At 33.7% G+C, this 15,459-nt stretch overlaps 1 protein-coding gene across 2 annotated transcripts in view; it reads left to right on the forward strand.

Annotated features, from left to right (window-relative positions):
- The first annotated feature begins 248 nt into the window (after positions 1–248).
- LOC145937245 (uncharacterized) overlaps positions 249–15,459 on the forward strand; it is a 56,155-nt gene continuing 40,944 nt past the window's right edge. For both annotated transcript variants that reach the window (XR_014425525.1, XM_083040182.1), the window contains exon 1: positions 249–1,131. The gene's annotated coding sequence lies outside the window, so the exon portion shown is untranslated. The remainder of the gene's footprint in view (positions 1,132–15,459) is intronic.

The following is a 15,459-nucleotide window of genomic DNA, read 5'->3' on the forward strand; positions in this document are numbered from 1 at the left end:
CGGTACATACGGTATATCCACGTGTCTGTGTGTGTGTGTATCTGTTTCTGCGGCACGGCTTACTCACCACCTTACTTACGGACCACTCCGCCGCTCTCGTCGCGTCTCACGAATCTCCTCCAAGAGAGGAGAACCGCTCTTGCTGATATTCCGCCTCGTCCCGCACCGGAAAGGTAAGTGAGAGGGGAGAGGGATATCACACGCCTCGCGAGAGAGGACCTGGACAACGGAGTACGGGCGCCAAACGATCACCGGACGGTGGTGAGCAACGGTGGTTAAGCTCCTTCCGTCCTCCCGAAGAGAGACAGAAAGGGAAACGTTGAAAGGGTCAGTCTCGTCCTATCCTTGACACAACACTCTCGGATTTACATCGGGATCGAAGATCACAGTGGGGAACTTCCTTGGAATTCTTTCCCCTGGAATTCTCGCTGCACGACAGAATTTGGTTGGTGGTTTGCGAGATGAGGAAGGTCGATATTTTCGTTTAGCGCGTCAATCGAAAAACTTCTAGTCAAAAGGAATACAAGCACAGAATTGTCTCTCTCAAAACTCTCGCGAAATTCTTGAGCGACTCTAAACATTTTTCTCGTCTACGGTGTTAGTGTGTGTGGGTTGTTAAAAAGGGACAGGAGTCACTCCGGTGTTGTTATTACCTGAATGGGAACGATCGGAGAAACACCGTTATTCGAGCACGTGGTCGCGCAAGTGTAGAAACCAAGCAGCTTCCGAAGAAGTTGGATGTGTCACTGAGAAAAAAAAACGCGAATCCAAAAGTTAGCGGAATGCTTGTGCGGATTTTTGATATTCTGTATCTTAGGGAGGGCCCGACTCGCCGACGACTTGTGCACGTGGAAGAAGAAAAAGAAGAGTGATCTCTCGAATGTGAGGATAGTGTGTTGTTGTCAAACAAGTGCTCTTCTGTCATACCCCGTCATCCAGTTTCATTCCGCTATATCTCATCTCTTCCCTTGGTGTTGTCTCTGACTCTTTCTCTTTTTTTCTTTCTTCTTTCCCTCATCTCTCTCTTTCTATCTCGGGTCTGCATTGTGAGCAGCGCAAGAATGGAAAAGTGTTACGAATCAACGGAAGTGCTACCACCCTCGGCTCCAAGGTCATGGTACGACGTATAAGGTAAAGCAATTTTCGATTCTCTCTCTTTCTCTTTTTCTTTTTGTTTCCTTTGCGTTGCAGCATTTCAACGGCGCTTCTGAATATTTATGAGAATCGCGCGATTGCGATTCCAAAGATATCTAAATTTAGGGACTTTTAACGTCAAATCGCTGATAGAGCTAATGAAATAAAAATGACAGTAAATAAAAATGTTGTACTACTTTACTTGTATGTCAAATTGGAGCGCTGTAACTCAAACAGTTCTTGAGACTGAGTTTAAATTTTCAGAAAAGTAGCTGGACACATACATACATACACACACACATATACAAACAGACATTTTTAAAAAAATATGATTTTTCGATGTTTTGGAACATTCTAAACACATTGGCATAAAAATCTGAAAACAAAATTTTTTTCACGAAAACAAAGCTTCCTCTATGAAGAAGCAAAAATGTGACATAAAATAGAAATACCGCAGTAGCACAGATTCTAAAAGATTTGTTGAAAAACATAAAAACTGTTGATTTAGAATTTACGTTAATTTATAAAATAAAAACTCATAACATGTATGTGTGCGCATAAAATTAAAAATTAAAATAATATACATTTACGCGATCTGTCAAATTACGAGAGTCTAAAATTGTTACAATTTAAAAATATGATATCCCGTGCACATTCTTACTTTCTGTTTGTAAGTAAATATGTAGGATAAAAATAGTTAATTTTATATACTTACCACGATAATTTTATATTTACACAATTATTTTAAGATTTTAATCATTACCCAGATAGCATCAAAATTGAAACATGTCCAAAATCGGGACATAAGACGTCTTTGAGATGTCTTTAAGATGTCTTTTAGATATCATATCTCATAAAAACTTCTTAAAGATGTCTTATATTCTAATTTTGGACATAATGCTGTCTGAGTATCGTATTGGAATTATCCGAAAGTTCTCTCTTCTTTACTTGAGAGTCTCTGATAGCTTTTTTTCATTAGCTGCGATTCATTCAATGTCGCCGACGAAATCTCGATTCGTACTCCTGTGGCGCCGGCGTCTTGCGCGCTTCCGGTAAAATTACCGGAGCTCCGATTTGAAATGCAGACCGAGGTGTTGCGAGCGCGATAATCTGCGAACGGGAACATCGATTGACGCGCAAATACAGAGAGAGACTTTCATTTGAATAAAGACAATCGAACGCGCACGCACAATCGAGAGTATGATTACGGAAGTTGCCTCGCGCTCGTCTATGTTACATCTGACGCATATACGCACCTCGCCGAGGAGAAAATATGGTAATATGACAGTAACTAGAGCTGATTAGTATAAGATGTAAATATTATCTGCTACATTATCTTTAATAACGCGCAATTTACGATATCAGACATTTTTAAGTGCTTGGTAAAAGTGTCGATAAAATTAATGAATATATTATTTCGGATATCCAGTCATGTGTAAACTATCGTGATCTCCGACACATCGCCCGACCGATTTACTTTTAAACCACGACTCATAACTCCTTGAATCGATTAAAAAGACAAAAAATGGAATCCTTCACATTTGTAACTAATAAAGGGATAATTAATTACTAAACGTCGGATACAACAATGGAGGATAAACGAACCGAAAAACACAGTAACCAAATCTTTGGATGATTCAATATTGCGGATCAAACGTTCATTGTAATAAAGGACAAATAGAATTTTCTAAATCAATACATCTTTACATTTGCACTTCGTCTTCCGAGCCAGGCTCTTAATTAGCCCGCTATATATTTCATATAATTGTTAATATATTCGAGCCTTTCTCTAACATTTGATTATAAATCACATACATTGCTGCAACAATATGACTATGTATTAAATAATTGGTGCTCGTAAAAAAACGACAGTTTGTTATTAACAAAGTATATATATTCTTAATTTTAGATGTTCTAAAGATACTTAAAAATATCTGATAATCCTGTTATTTCGAGAAATTTTTCGGTGATAATTGAGAAGAAAAAGCTGATAATTTTGTTTAAATTTATATAGAATATTCGTAATTATATAGATCGTCCATATTTTCTCATGAGAATCCATCAGCTTAAAAAAATTTTACGTAATACAAAATAAGACGATATCGTACGCGTATTGTCACTAGGACCATAAATTTGCGTCTCGACATCTCGTACGAAAACACATCGGATCACATTTAACTCGTTCGAAAACCAGTTCCGAGAAGCTGCGCTTGCGATCACTCCCTCGCAAATAAAGCGAAGTCGCCCACGTTCGTCCCTTACATCACGGTTTGTTCCGTGCCGGAAAGCAGACGTAGCAAAAGCTACGTTCTTCCACCGCGTTCTTGCCATTTCCTCGTTCATAAATTTACGTGCCTTCAGGCGCGTGCCTCTTCGACTGCGCTCATTCGAGGGACAGAGAAGAGTAAGATTATCCGATACACGAGACACAAACAAGAGATTTTGATAAATATATTTTTATTGAAACAAACAAAATATTATATATTGCGTTGATATGATTTAAAAACAAAAAAAGTAATTTTTTGAAGTGATTATTCGAAAATTCGTACATCAAATTTCATTCGCATAAATGTTACTTAAAATTCAAAAATTTAGACTGAATTTTTTCCGAAATTTAGACGAGTTTATATAATTTGTGATAAAATTCTATTCAGAATTTTACATGCAATACAGAAAGTATTTATATTTGAAGCAAAATATACATAATGTACTCATGATACTCTCATTAAGATATGCGACACATGAATAGTATTCTCTCTAGAACTGTTTTTTGGGTGTGGACAAAAATACTATCAACTTCCTATTTTTGTAGAACGACCCATATATATTATTTTATACATGAAGAAGCAAGTCACAAATCATAACTAAATATATGTATATCAAGCTAAATATTAAACAAAGCCATAGATAAAACAACACACACCCGGTAAGTTTTTTTTTCTTCAATCCAATCCTTGCAAAACCGAGTAGAATGCGACAGTGTCAAACAATATTACACGAACGACATTAGAGAATCTCCTATCTCCCTTTTTTTACGTTGCTCAACAAACCGAGCAAATGTATACGAGCGTCGGATCGGTATTTGAATACGGCAACTATTACGAGAATGGAGAGCGCGACAATCATGAGAGATTCCCAGACGTTCGAACAATGTCCTCACCTCGGTTTCTGAACTGGCGCAAACGGCAATAAAACAGGCTCCGAACGACATTACCGTCATCGAGTACCGGCCATTAAGTGATCTCCTACCAACCAAGCGTCTTCCATCATCCGCGATTAAATTGCGCATTGTTACAATTCCATAAATTGAAAGGTAGAAAGTCAATGAGAAGTGTTTGCAGTCTTTTATCTCCCTTAAATTCATTTCCTCTCTATTCCTTCCCTTTATGTCTCCTAAAGTATCTTTCTTTCACATTATATATCTCTACAAAATATTTTCCACATATAAAATCTTTTCCTAAAAATCTTAGAGCTCTAATTTTAAAGTTTCGCTTTCTTTAGTATATCTTCACTATTTCTTCATTTTATATGTTAAAATAAACTCACTTTAATTCTATTTAAAAAATTAAACTCAATATCTTGAATCTTGGAAAATTAATTATAATAGTTTAATTTAATGTTTTATTATATGTCAGTAGTAACTGTCAATAAGTCATCCGTAAATAAATTATTTGAATAAACGCAATTTTTTGCGATACAAACAGATTCGCTCTGTGATGCAAATTGTACTCCGCCGGAAAAGGAGCTTACATAAGACGCCGTTTAGGAGGGGAAAATTGAAACAATTTCAATAGTCTTTTCACGGGGATACCTGTAGCCGTAAATGTAAATTCGTCTCACGACAAGATCTTCGGTAGCGTAAAACTGCGGTGCGTGGGCTACGCGTCTATTTATACATTCTCGCGCGTACAATGGACTCGCTGTCTTTAAATTAAATTCGACGAGTATCGCAATGCCATTGTTTAGCTCATTACCGTTTAAGAGACTCCGTCTCGTGTTATATAGACGATACGAATCCGCGTGGAGACCGAAAAAACCTCGGAATTTACAATTCGCGTCGAGTGTCAATGCGACTCTGTAATGAACAATCACGATAAGCTACTTCGGATACATCGAAGAAATTGTATTCTCAAAGTAGGAGGACTGTATAGCTATAAAATCCATTCTTAATAGATATTCAAGAACATCCTCTGAACCTAAGAAGATATTCTTTGATAATAACATACAGTTGCATGTTTTTCATGCGAACCTTTTATTTGGTATAATATGGTCATATTATTGCACTATACACATATGGTTATATGTATAGTGTTGCAATTTACAGTGCATAGTTTTCATTTATTAGAAAAATAGATGAAGGTAATAAATGAAAAAGAAGACTAAAGCGACTTAAGAAAAGGTCACTAGTAAGTAAAGTGTAACTTAATTTAATTTTTAATATAATTTAATGGTTAAGATAAGCTAATCGTTCAGAATCCAGATCTCATGCTCATGTTCGATCTATATGTACTTACTATGTCTTTCTTTCTTTTTTAATATACCTTCAACCTGTTTAGTCCAATTATGATTATTTAAGCACATCTACTATGTTTATATTTTCTTTATTAAGTTAGGTTTTTCTTTGCTCGTGAAATAGTACTTGTTTGTCATGTAAAATGTCAAAATAAGTCCCATTTTGTCTACATTTTTATAAATTAGGAATATCTGATATTAATCTTTAGTTAAGGGGATTCTCATCTTAGGGTAAGAAGATCCTTTTGGCGCCTATTTTAGAACAGGGTATTCTAATAAAATAAGTGGAAGATTCTTAAAATGAGAATACAATCTTTTCAATGTACGGTACCCGCGTATTTCATTGATAACGGCATTCGTGCATCGATAACGATAAGTTGTAGAAACTTGATGTTGCTCCTCGATTCGCCTGTCCGCAGAAAAAAATAAGCCCAGACCGGTTTATACATAAAATTATACATATAATCCGCCAGTAATGTCGCCTAACACGCTGACACTATCGGCTCTCCGTCGGTGTCATAAAAGACGTTTATGCTCTCTGAACTTTATAATTAATATAACGGTCCTCCCGAGTGCTCCCGAGAGGATTCAGAATAGAATCGAAATCTGTATTGCCGCGTTTAATGTCGATTCCACGAATTTTACGAATCGCCGCTCGCGATTAACAGAAATGTCAATTTACAGACTGGTTCGAGACGAAAAACATTCCGCAAGAGATTTCGTTGCATATATCCGAAGTATCTCTTCAACATGAGACTAAAACACAAACATGATACTTTTATAACCAAGCAACGACGCTTTATACTGTCAAATATATTGTGTGTGTACTTTTTTATTCTTGATTTATAATCCACGTCGCAATAAAACCACTGTATAAGGACGAGGCATGTTTCGAGCAAATTATATATTAATTAACTATTCTCATCGAAATAAGAAATGTGAAAATTATCGTAAACCTAGCCAGGTGCCAGCAATCTCATATCGTAACTTATGAAAGTGTAATTGTCAATTTTATATAATGAACATTTCATCAACTTTCATGTGAAATTATACCACAGCAATGCTATAAGAAACATATCGTTCGTTATTTAATTGTAATGAACACGACAGCATTGACCTTGACAAAACTGCATCGGCTACGATTTTCGAATGGATAATGCACAGCAACCTCAACCTCACTACAGTAAAAAAATAATTGTAACACCTTGATAAAATCTTAAATTTAAGATCACAATCTACATTCATACACTGAAAAAAATTGCATTCTTATTTTAATTTATTATTATTCTTTAATTATTATTCTTATTTTAATTGTATTCTTATTTTAAGAATTTTCCACTTATTTTTAGAATACTCTGTTCTAAAATAGAGATGCCAAAAAGAAATTTGCTTTCTTTTCTCTACTAAATTTTTACCTCGTCCACAATATAAAATTACATATAACATATAACACTTATTGTTCGAATATCTGATAATATTACACTGAAAAAAATTGTATGATCATTTTAAGAATTTCCTATTTATTTAGATTATTTATTAGAATATTCTTACAAAGATTTAAAGTAAAAAAAAAAAGGTAAAAGATAAAAAATAGATGCTAAAAAATAAGTGCCAAAAGGATCCTTTTATCTTAAGAGGGAAATCCCTCTTAAAAATTAATATCCAATATTCTTAATTTATAAAAAAATGTAGATAAAATGAAATTCATTTTTACATTAACAAAAAAGCATTATTTTACAATAGCACATTATTTTACAATACACAGACAAAAAAGACCATAAAAAAGCATATAGACATAATACATATAAATCGAGCATAAAGCTTGAGATCTAGATCCTGAACGATTAAATTAGGTTATATTACTCATTAACATTTCTTTTAAGTCGCGCGAATCTTCTTTGTCGAGCCATTTATTAACTTCATCCATTCTTCTGATAAATTAAAATCATTCAGTGACAAACTCTGTACTGCGCTGTAAATTGCAACAGTATACAAATTATACATACAACTATATATATATATATATATATATATATTTATTTATTATTAAAAAAGAATATCTTCTTAGTTTTAGAGAATATTCTACAAACATTTAAGAATATCTGTTGAAAGAAATTTTATAGTTACACAATCTTCTTACTTCGAGAATACAATTTTTTCGGTGTGATGTGTAAAAGACGACAATAACATCACGCAGTGCATGAAATGGTAGTGAATGGAAACGTAAAAAAGGGCTGAACAAAAACCTTCATATGTTATTATTTCACGCGTGTGTTTGTATGTGCGTGTATATATCTGTACACATGTTGACCCTATTTTTTCATCTTGCGCGATTCATCTCCTCTCTATTCATTGCTTAATCGAATTTTATTTTAGATGATATCTTATAGAGCTGCATAAATATTTATAGCAATGCTATATTTAATTTAATTAAAAATGTACGTGCGATATGGAATATGCTTTAGATTGAAGAATGCGGAAAGCATGGAGACGACACTTCTTATCCAAATTGATGTGAATTGACTTTATGACTTCCGTGACTACCTGCGCTGCGTTAATTATAAATAATAGCCAATATGTTGTAACAATCGAAGTAATAACGTATTACAAAAATGCGATATTAGTTCCATTTTGGAGAGAATTGAGCAATCAAAAATATTTAATATTATAATAACTATTTTTTAATAAAAATATAGTATACACATTTCAGTGAAATATGAAAAAAAATGAAAATTACAATAAACATAAATATATAATACATACGCAATTCCCCTTTCCAAATTTATGTGAATAAAATAATACATAAATGAATAAAAAATGAATTATATAAGCTTTTATAAAAGCTTTTATAAAAAACATGAAGACAACTACTACAAATTAAGACACTATTGAAAAGTTCTTCTCTTTGACAATGCGGTAAGGATGAGAATTTATCGTGTGCATCAGATTTATCGCGTGTTTCTGATTTATTTAATCAGCCCCCCATCATAGCTGAAGCTTGCATACACTTGTTACTTCTTGTTCTTCATTGCGAGACAAGCCTCCTACATTGTTACACGTAACAACATAATCATGAATTGAAATCAAAAACAGCATCTTGAGGCGGTCAGTCATCCGACAAATTGAAGAGGATATCAGTGTATGTGTATGTGTATATGTATATGTGCATATACTAAGATTTCGGTTATGTATTCTTTTTAGCTATTTTTTTTAATCATTCTTAAATAAAAATTATATTTTTATTTTCATCACGCTAATTTTCTTACGTTTATAAAGAGAGACTTTTTCGATAGATTTAATTTAAATAGAAATTAAAAACAAGCCATTTTCAACTTACTAGTTGAGAAGAGAAGCTTTGTACAAAATTATAATTAAATAGTTTCGAAAGAATTATTGTAAGAGACTTTAAAGTACCGAAACACAGATATTAGATCGAAAATTAAGATCGAAAGTAGAGGAGAAAAATTTCGGGTTGTTTCAAAGTATCAACCACGTGCAATTTAACATGTGCTGAAAGCGAAAAAGGATCCGTAAATATATCGCGAAAATCTATTTGCCGTCTAAAGATACCGCGAACCATTCCATTTGCCTATTTATCAACGGACATATAGAAGGATAGTGGACGTTGTACGTGATTGCCGATTTGTCAGACTGAAAACGGAAATATTCTCACGATCGATGTGGTCTATTAACCATCTACCTGCTCATTAAAATCGCAGAAAATCTTCGCGAACGTCAGCATCAAGAGAGAGGGAGGGAGAAAGAGAGAAAGAGAGAGAGACCCAGATTATCCCACGCATCCTTTCACCAATTTTCGTTTCGTGCGTCATTAGGCGACAGCCTTGTAAATGGTATCTCGGAGTCATATCATTTCCAGCTCCAAGGTTGCCGGGGCACCCCTGTAATTTAGACATTGATTAGACCTCTTTCTCTTTCAGCGTATCGTGATATAGTCTTAATATCTTACAGAAGCCGTATTTCGCGGGGATTTTTGGCGAGTTCTACGAAAACCTGATCTAGTCGATTTTACGTTAATATAGGCGGAAATACAATTAGAAATATACTTACAGTACAAAGAATGGTAAAAATTTATTCTGTGATTTTTTTTCGCAACAAAATTCTGATTTTCAACACTTCTTTCGCGCTTATGTTTAACCTTTCGACCGAAAAGATCGTGTACTCGTGCATCGAATGTAAATGCAAATCAAATGTATTCAACAATAATTTGCATCGACATCTAACTTATCGAGTACGACGCCAAAATTCATTGCCCAACGCAATACGATACATTTTTTTCCTCAATGAATCTAATTATCAACTTTCAAAAATAATTTCGATTTTTTTCAACACTATAATACACTAATGCATTCAGATCTTAATTAGGAAAAATAATTACTTAATAATTTTTTATTATATATATATATATATATATATATATATATATATTATTATTATTTATTCTTGTATTTTCTTTTTTGCTAGTGATATTTTTCATTAATATAATCTGATTATTTTTTTGTGAATATAAGAAATACGTAGAATTTCTAGGTATTTATTTGAAAACTCTATAAATCAAAAGTAATTATATTTTATTATATTGTACATTTATTTTTTCGCGAAATTGCAATGCAAAATTCTCGGACATAAAAAATGCAGTATGTCCGAAATCTTATGTATGAAAGAATCGCGAGGAAAGAAACGTAATAACTGAGAGATCGCCGGAGAAAGAAATGGGCCACGAGAGAAGATGAATGCCGGGGAGATAGTGAGAAAGAGAGAGAGAAGATAGGCCGGAAGAGAGACGGAAGAGATGGCGTTGACTAACAAACGATGATTTCGTCGTACTGTGTGAATATTTCATGAGGAAACGGTCGAAGATGCCGCGTAGAAGTTGGGCGGTACCCTGAAGATCGATCGAACGGCAGACGATCGAGCATGAAAGGAGAAAGGAGACGAGAAAGACGCGTTATATATACGGCGAGAAAGAGAAAGAGAGAGATGAAGAAGGAACGAAGTGACGATCGCGGAAGAGGACAGAAAGCAAGGATGGATGGGGCAGAAGTGGAAGAGGGGGTTAAAGAAAGGGAATCAGGCCACGACTGGGCAATAACCGCGGCCCCGAAGGAAAATTCATGAAAATCTATTCCTAATTTCGTGGCCGATCGCTGTATATATTATTTATGCGCCATATAGAAGAGTTCGTGCGTACAAAATCTTCCTCTCTAGATTTGTGTGTGATTTGATTGATCGAGAAGAGATTCCTCTCGTGTTTTTTTTTGTTTTTTTTCGTACATATGTATGTACTCATAAAAGTTGCATATCCCGATTTGTAGAAATGTGTAATTATTTGAAACAGTTATTTAATTTATTTACAAAATGTAAAATGCTTCTTTTCTATTTTGTATTTAAAATACATTTTTTTCAAAAAAAAAAAACTATTTTACATTTCTATTTAAATGGTTTTCATTATCCATTTTCTATTTCAAATGCATTTTTTGCAAACTAAAAATTACTCGAGATATCAATAATATATATACATACATATGTACATATGACATCACTAGTTCAATTATGAAATCTCAGAAGGAAAATGAGGAATTTCCTCTTTGAAAAACTTGTTTTCTTGAAAGCACGGTTCACTTCTAAAGAGAATTGCAATCAAAATATCATTTTAAAAGAATAACTAAATATCTGTATAGGCAATATAGGCAAATAGTTTTATAATCTCATATGTAAATGTTTATGTAATTTAATTTTTGTAATTCAAGTTTACATTTTAAAAAATATTAAGAATTTAAGTGTAAATAAATATATAAAAATGTAAATATTTAAAAAAATTATTTTTATTTTAAAAAATCATTATGAATATGTCTATTTTTCATTTTGCTATTTTAAATAGATATCTAAAAAGCATTTTGCATTTGGCATTTTCAAATAGGAAAATTCCCATTTTGGATATCCATCTATTTGGATGTCCATATTTTGCACATCTCTGCCAATTTAATATTAATGAAACGTTCATTTGTCAAGCGTTGAGGATGTTCTCTTTCTTTACTTTCGTAAGACATGTTTAGTGTTTGTGTTCTTGAATATAAATGTTGAAAAATATTTGAGTCGCCTGTACTTGAACATTCTTTGTCGATGTGAGCATGATACTATCATATTTAATAATTATGCATATTTAATAATTATAATATTTAATAATATATATAATATATATTTTATATTTATTTTATTAATTTATTAATATTATTAATTTTGTAATTAGAGCATAGAGCAATTCGATGATACCTGATCTTAAATCTTTTTATATTTAGAGACGTATTAATGTACATATATTATATATATATATATATATTGATTAAAGTTTATAGGATATTAATGGATATTATTTTCCCGTTTTTTGTAATTATAGCTGAAAGCACGATAACATATACAAAATTAAATGTTTAATTACTTGGCACTTCCCGATTTGCACTGTTTCGCTAACGGAAACTAATAACGGACTAATCGCGATTAATTAGGAAGGCACTTTCTAGAACGTCCAATTAAATTACATATGTTCAGTCTATCGGGCTTGATGCGCCATTACTCACGAATGATGTTCCTGCGTTTATTTTCTAAACTGTCGCGCTTTTTGTTTTCTCGTTTGCAGTCGATTTCACTCCTTTCAAATATCGACATTATCAATTATATAATAATATTGAAAAGGTACCTTTGAAAAGCTTTTTCCAAATATTGCATAGATAGAATTATCATATAAAGCGTACCAAACTCTTTAGTTTCAGAACAATATACATTTTGCAAAAAATATATTTTTTAATCATGTTTCTATTAATTACAATGTATATTCAACTTTTCGCAAATTTTTTCAATTATATTTTTAGGAAACTTTATATACAATAATTAAGTTTTAAAAATCTCTCTCTCTCTCTCTCTCTCTCTCTCTCTCTCTCTCTCTCTCTCTCGTTTTTAAAACAAACTTTAAAGGTTTAATAAAATTGGATCCAATTAAAATATATATAGATTTGCAAATTAATTCCGTAATTTTTAAGCTTTATTTACAAAAATTAATTCCGTGGTTTTTAAGCTTTATTTGCAAAAAACTACAAATACATCAGGTTTCGAAATATTCGCCGTTATTTTCTATTACTTTTTCCCATCTTTTTGGTGGATTGTAAATTCCCTCCCAAAAGAAAGACGGCGATTTTGTAGCGATATAATCATTGATGCACTTTCATATGTCATCTACGGTGTTGAAATATGTGTCGGCCAGGTGGTGCTGGAGTGATCTAAATAAGTGGTAGTCCAAAGGGGCTAGATCTCGGGAATACGCCGCATGCGGGAGAATTTTCCAATCCAACAAATAGATAACCTCCCTAGAGAGTTTTGCCACGTGCGGTCGAGTGTGTCGTGCTGCAAGATTACGTGTCGGGTTCCGGTAAACGGTCGTTTTCTTTCCAGCTCATCGCTCAAACGGATTAATTGTTATTGGTAGTACTCTGCGTTAACGGTTTGACTAGGTACCAGGTGAAAGCAGATCGTAATGAATTATTCCCTTTATATCCCATCAAATACAGAGCAAAACTTTATTTGCGTGAATGTTGGATTTTGCGATTGATGTCGATGCTTCCCCGAGATTCCCTCGATTTTCTTCATTTCGGGTTATCATATAGGATCCATTTCTCATCACCAGTAATGATTTTATATAAAAAATCCTTCCTTTTAAACCTGCTGAGCAAGGACATCGTCGTATCAACTCTGCGTTGTTTGTTGCCTACGCTGAGTTCGTGGGGAATCCAACGCCCCAGCTTCTGAATTTTTCCCAACTTAATACTAAAGCTAAGACTCCATAGACGCGTTGAGTTGCGGCAACGCGTGCGGCAACGCATGCGGCAATCTTGCGTTCGACTCCATTGGTACGAAGCCGCGCGGCACCGTAATGCCATCAATCTTGTGAAATTCATCTTAAACTGTTGATTGTTGATTCGTACGATTATAGAGGTTATGTATCAGCTACGAACTTGACATTTGGCGGTTCCGAGTAGACACGGATACAGCCGAATATTACCGAACGTGTCTTGCCGCTGCGGCAAAATTAAGAAATTTTGACTTCAACGCAAGTTGACGCAGGTGGCTCGCGGCAGGCTTCTGATTGGTCCGCATACTCTGCCGCACGCGTTGCCGCAACTCAACGCGTCTATGGAGTCTTAGCTTAATTCTTCTTGAGTTTAAGCAGGATTTTCGATAAGTAGTTGCTTTAACTTCTCGTCTTGGAATTTTTTTGAGCGTCCGGGCGTTTGTCACTCAAATCAAAATTGCTACCTTTAAATCTTTGGAAACACTTTTTACATGTTTTATAAGTTACAATATCCTCCCCCAATGCACAAATTATTCTTGTAGCCTCAGTAGCAGTTTTCTTTAATTAAAAAGCGAACAGAATGCAATGTCAAATATGTTGCTTATTGCATGCCATCATGTTTGTTACTGTTTTGTAAGGTTAAATCGCTAGTACTACTAATTTATATAGGTTTTTTTAAAGCTTAAGGTTAACTCTTTAAGACTCCGCAAACGACGGGAAGATATTCGAATTCAAACCAAAGTTACGATCGATTGAAATTAAAGGCATCGAATTAATTTGCACACCATATTAATGCAAAAATTTCTGAGAGTATTGCGGACAATTCTATAACACATTCTTTTTAAGAAATTAGAAATTTATGTCAGAAAGATTTTGCGAAAAATATTTTTGATCATATTTTTATAAATCACAATGTGTAAAATTTTTTCGCGAATTTTTTCAATTATATTTTTGAAAAACTTTATATACAATAATTTAGTTGAAATAATATTTTTCTCTCTTTCTTCGCTCTTATAAAATAAAAGGTTTAATAAATTTGGATGCAATTAAAAAATTACGCATATTAAAATATTTCCAAGAGTATCTCTTATTGTATAATAAAAATATGATATTGCCCAACCTATTAATAGCACTAATCGATGAATATAATTGCGAACAATGTGAATTGTCGCAGATGAGATAGCGAGCGACTCTTCGGCCACTCTTCAGCGACTATTTACCTCTCGCTCACTCACCATCGACCCTCCATCAGTACTAACGGTCAGTTTCGCAAACTCGGATATCCGCCAGCGGGTAGAAATCATTTTCAGCGCAGTTAACAGAACTAGAAGAAAATTGTTGCGCCTTGATGATGATCGTGTCTAATGGCGGAACCAATTGTTTTGATATCTCTGTTACGTCAGACCGCGCTTCGTCGCGTTTCTCCTCCCCGAGATCGGTCTTTTCCTCTTTTCCTATATACTTCATCATCCTAATCCGCAGTTCCCCGACGAATTATTACGACTCGAACACGATAGAAAGATGTTATAAAATTTACAAGAAAGGCTCGTAGCTTACAATTAGGTTAAGTTAGATTAGGTATAGGGTGTATACTGTGTTTTCACGATGGATCTTGATGTTGTACCTATCTGTTATCTACAGCCGCGGGTTGTACCAATACTTTCACCAAGTTTTATTCATAGGCAACACTTTTTATTAAATGTGAAACTATATTATAAACAAGATGCCAGGCAGATGCCTATTGAATATCTGTATGTTTCTCGGTATTATACTTAAAAATTTTTATCCAGATACACGAACGATAAAACTTATATTTAGAAATTCAATTTCACGTGCTTTGAATTGATGTGATTATATATTTATGATTTTTTTCTGGAAGATATATTTACAATTTTTTGTTCTTTCTCAATTTCTCAATTTCGTTATTTATGCAATAAATATTACTTTTCATT

The sequence above is a fragment of the Prenolepis imparis genome, unplaced genomic scaffold (genome assembly GCF_030444845.1).
Source record: "Prenolepis imparis isolate NDT839.2.m4 unplaced genomic scaffold, iyPreImpa1.0 SCAF_6, whole genome shotgun sequence".
NCBI classification, from domain to species: domain Eukaryota; kingdom Metazoa; phylum Arthropoda; class Insecta; order Hymenoptera; family Formicidae; genus Prenolepis; species Prenolepis imparis.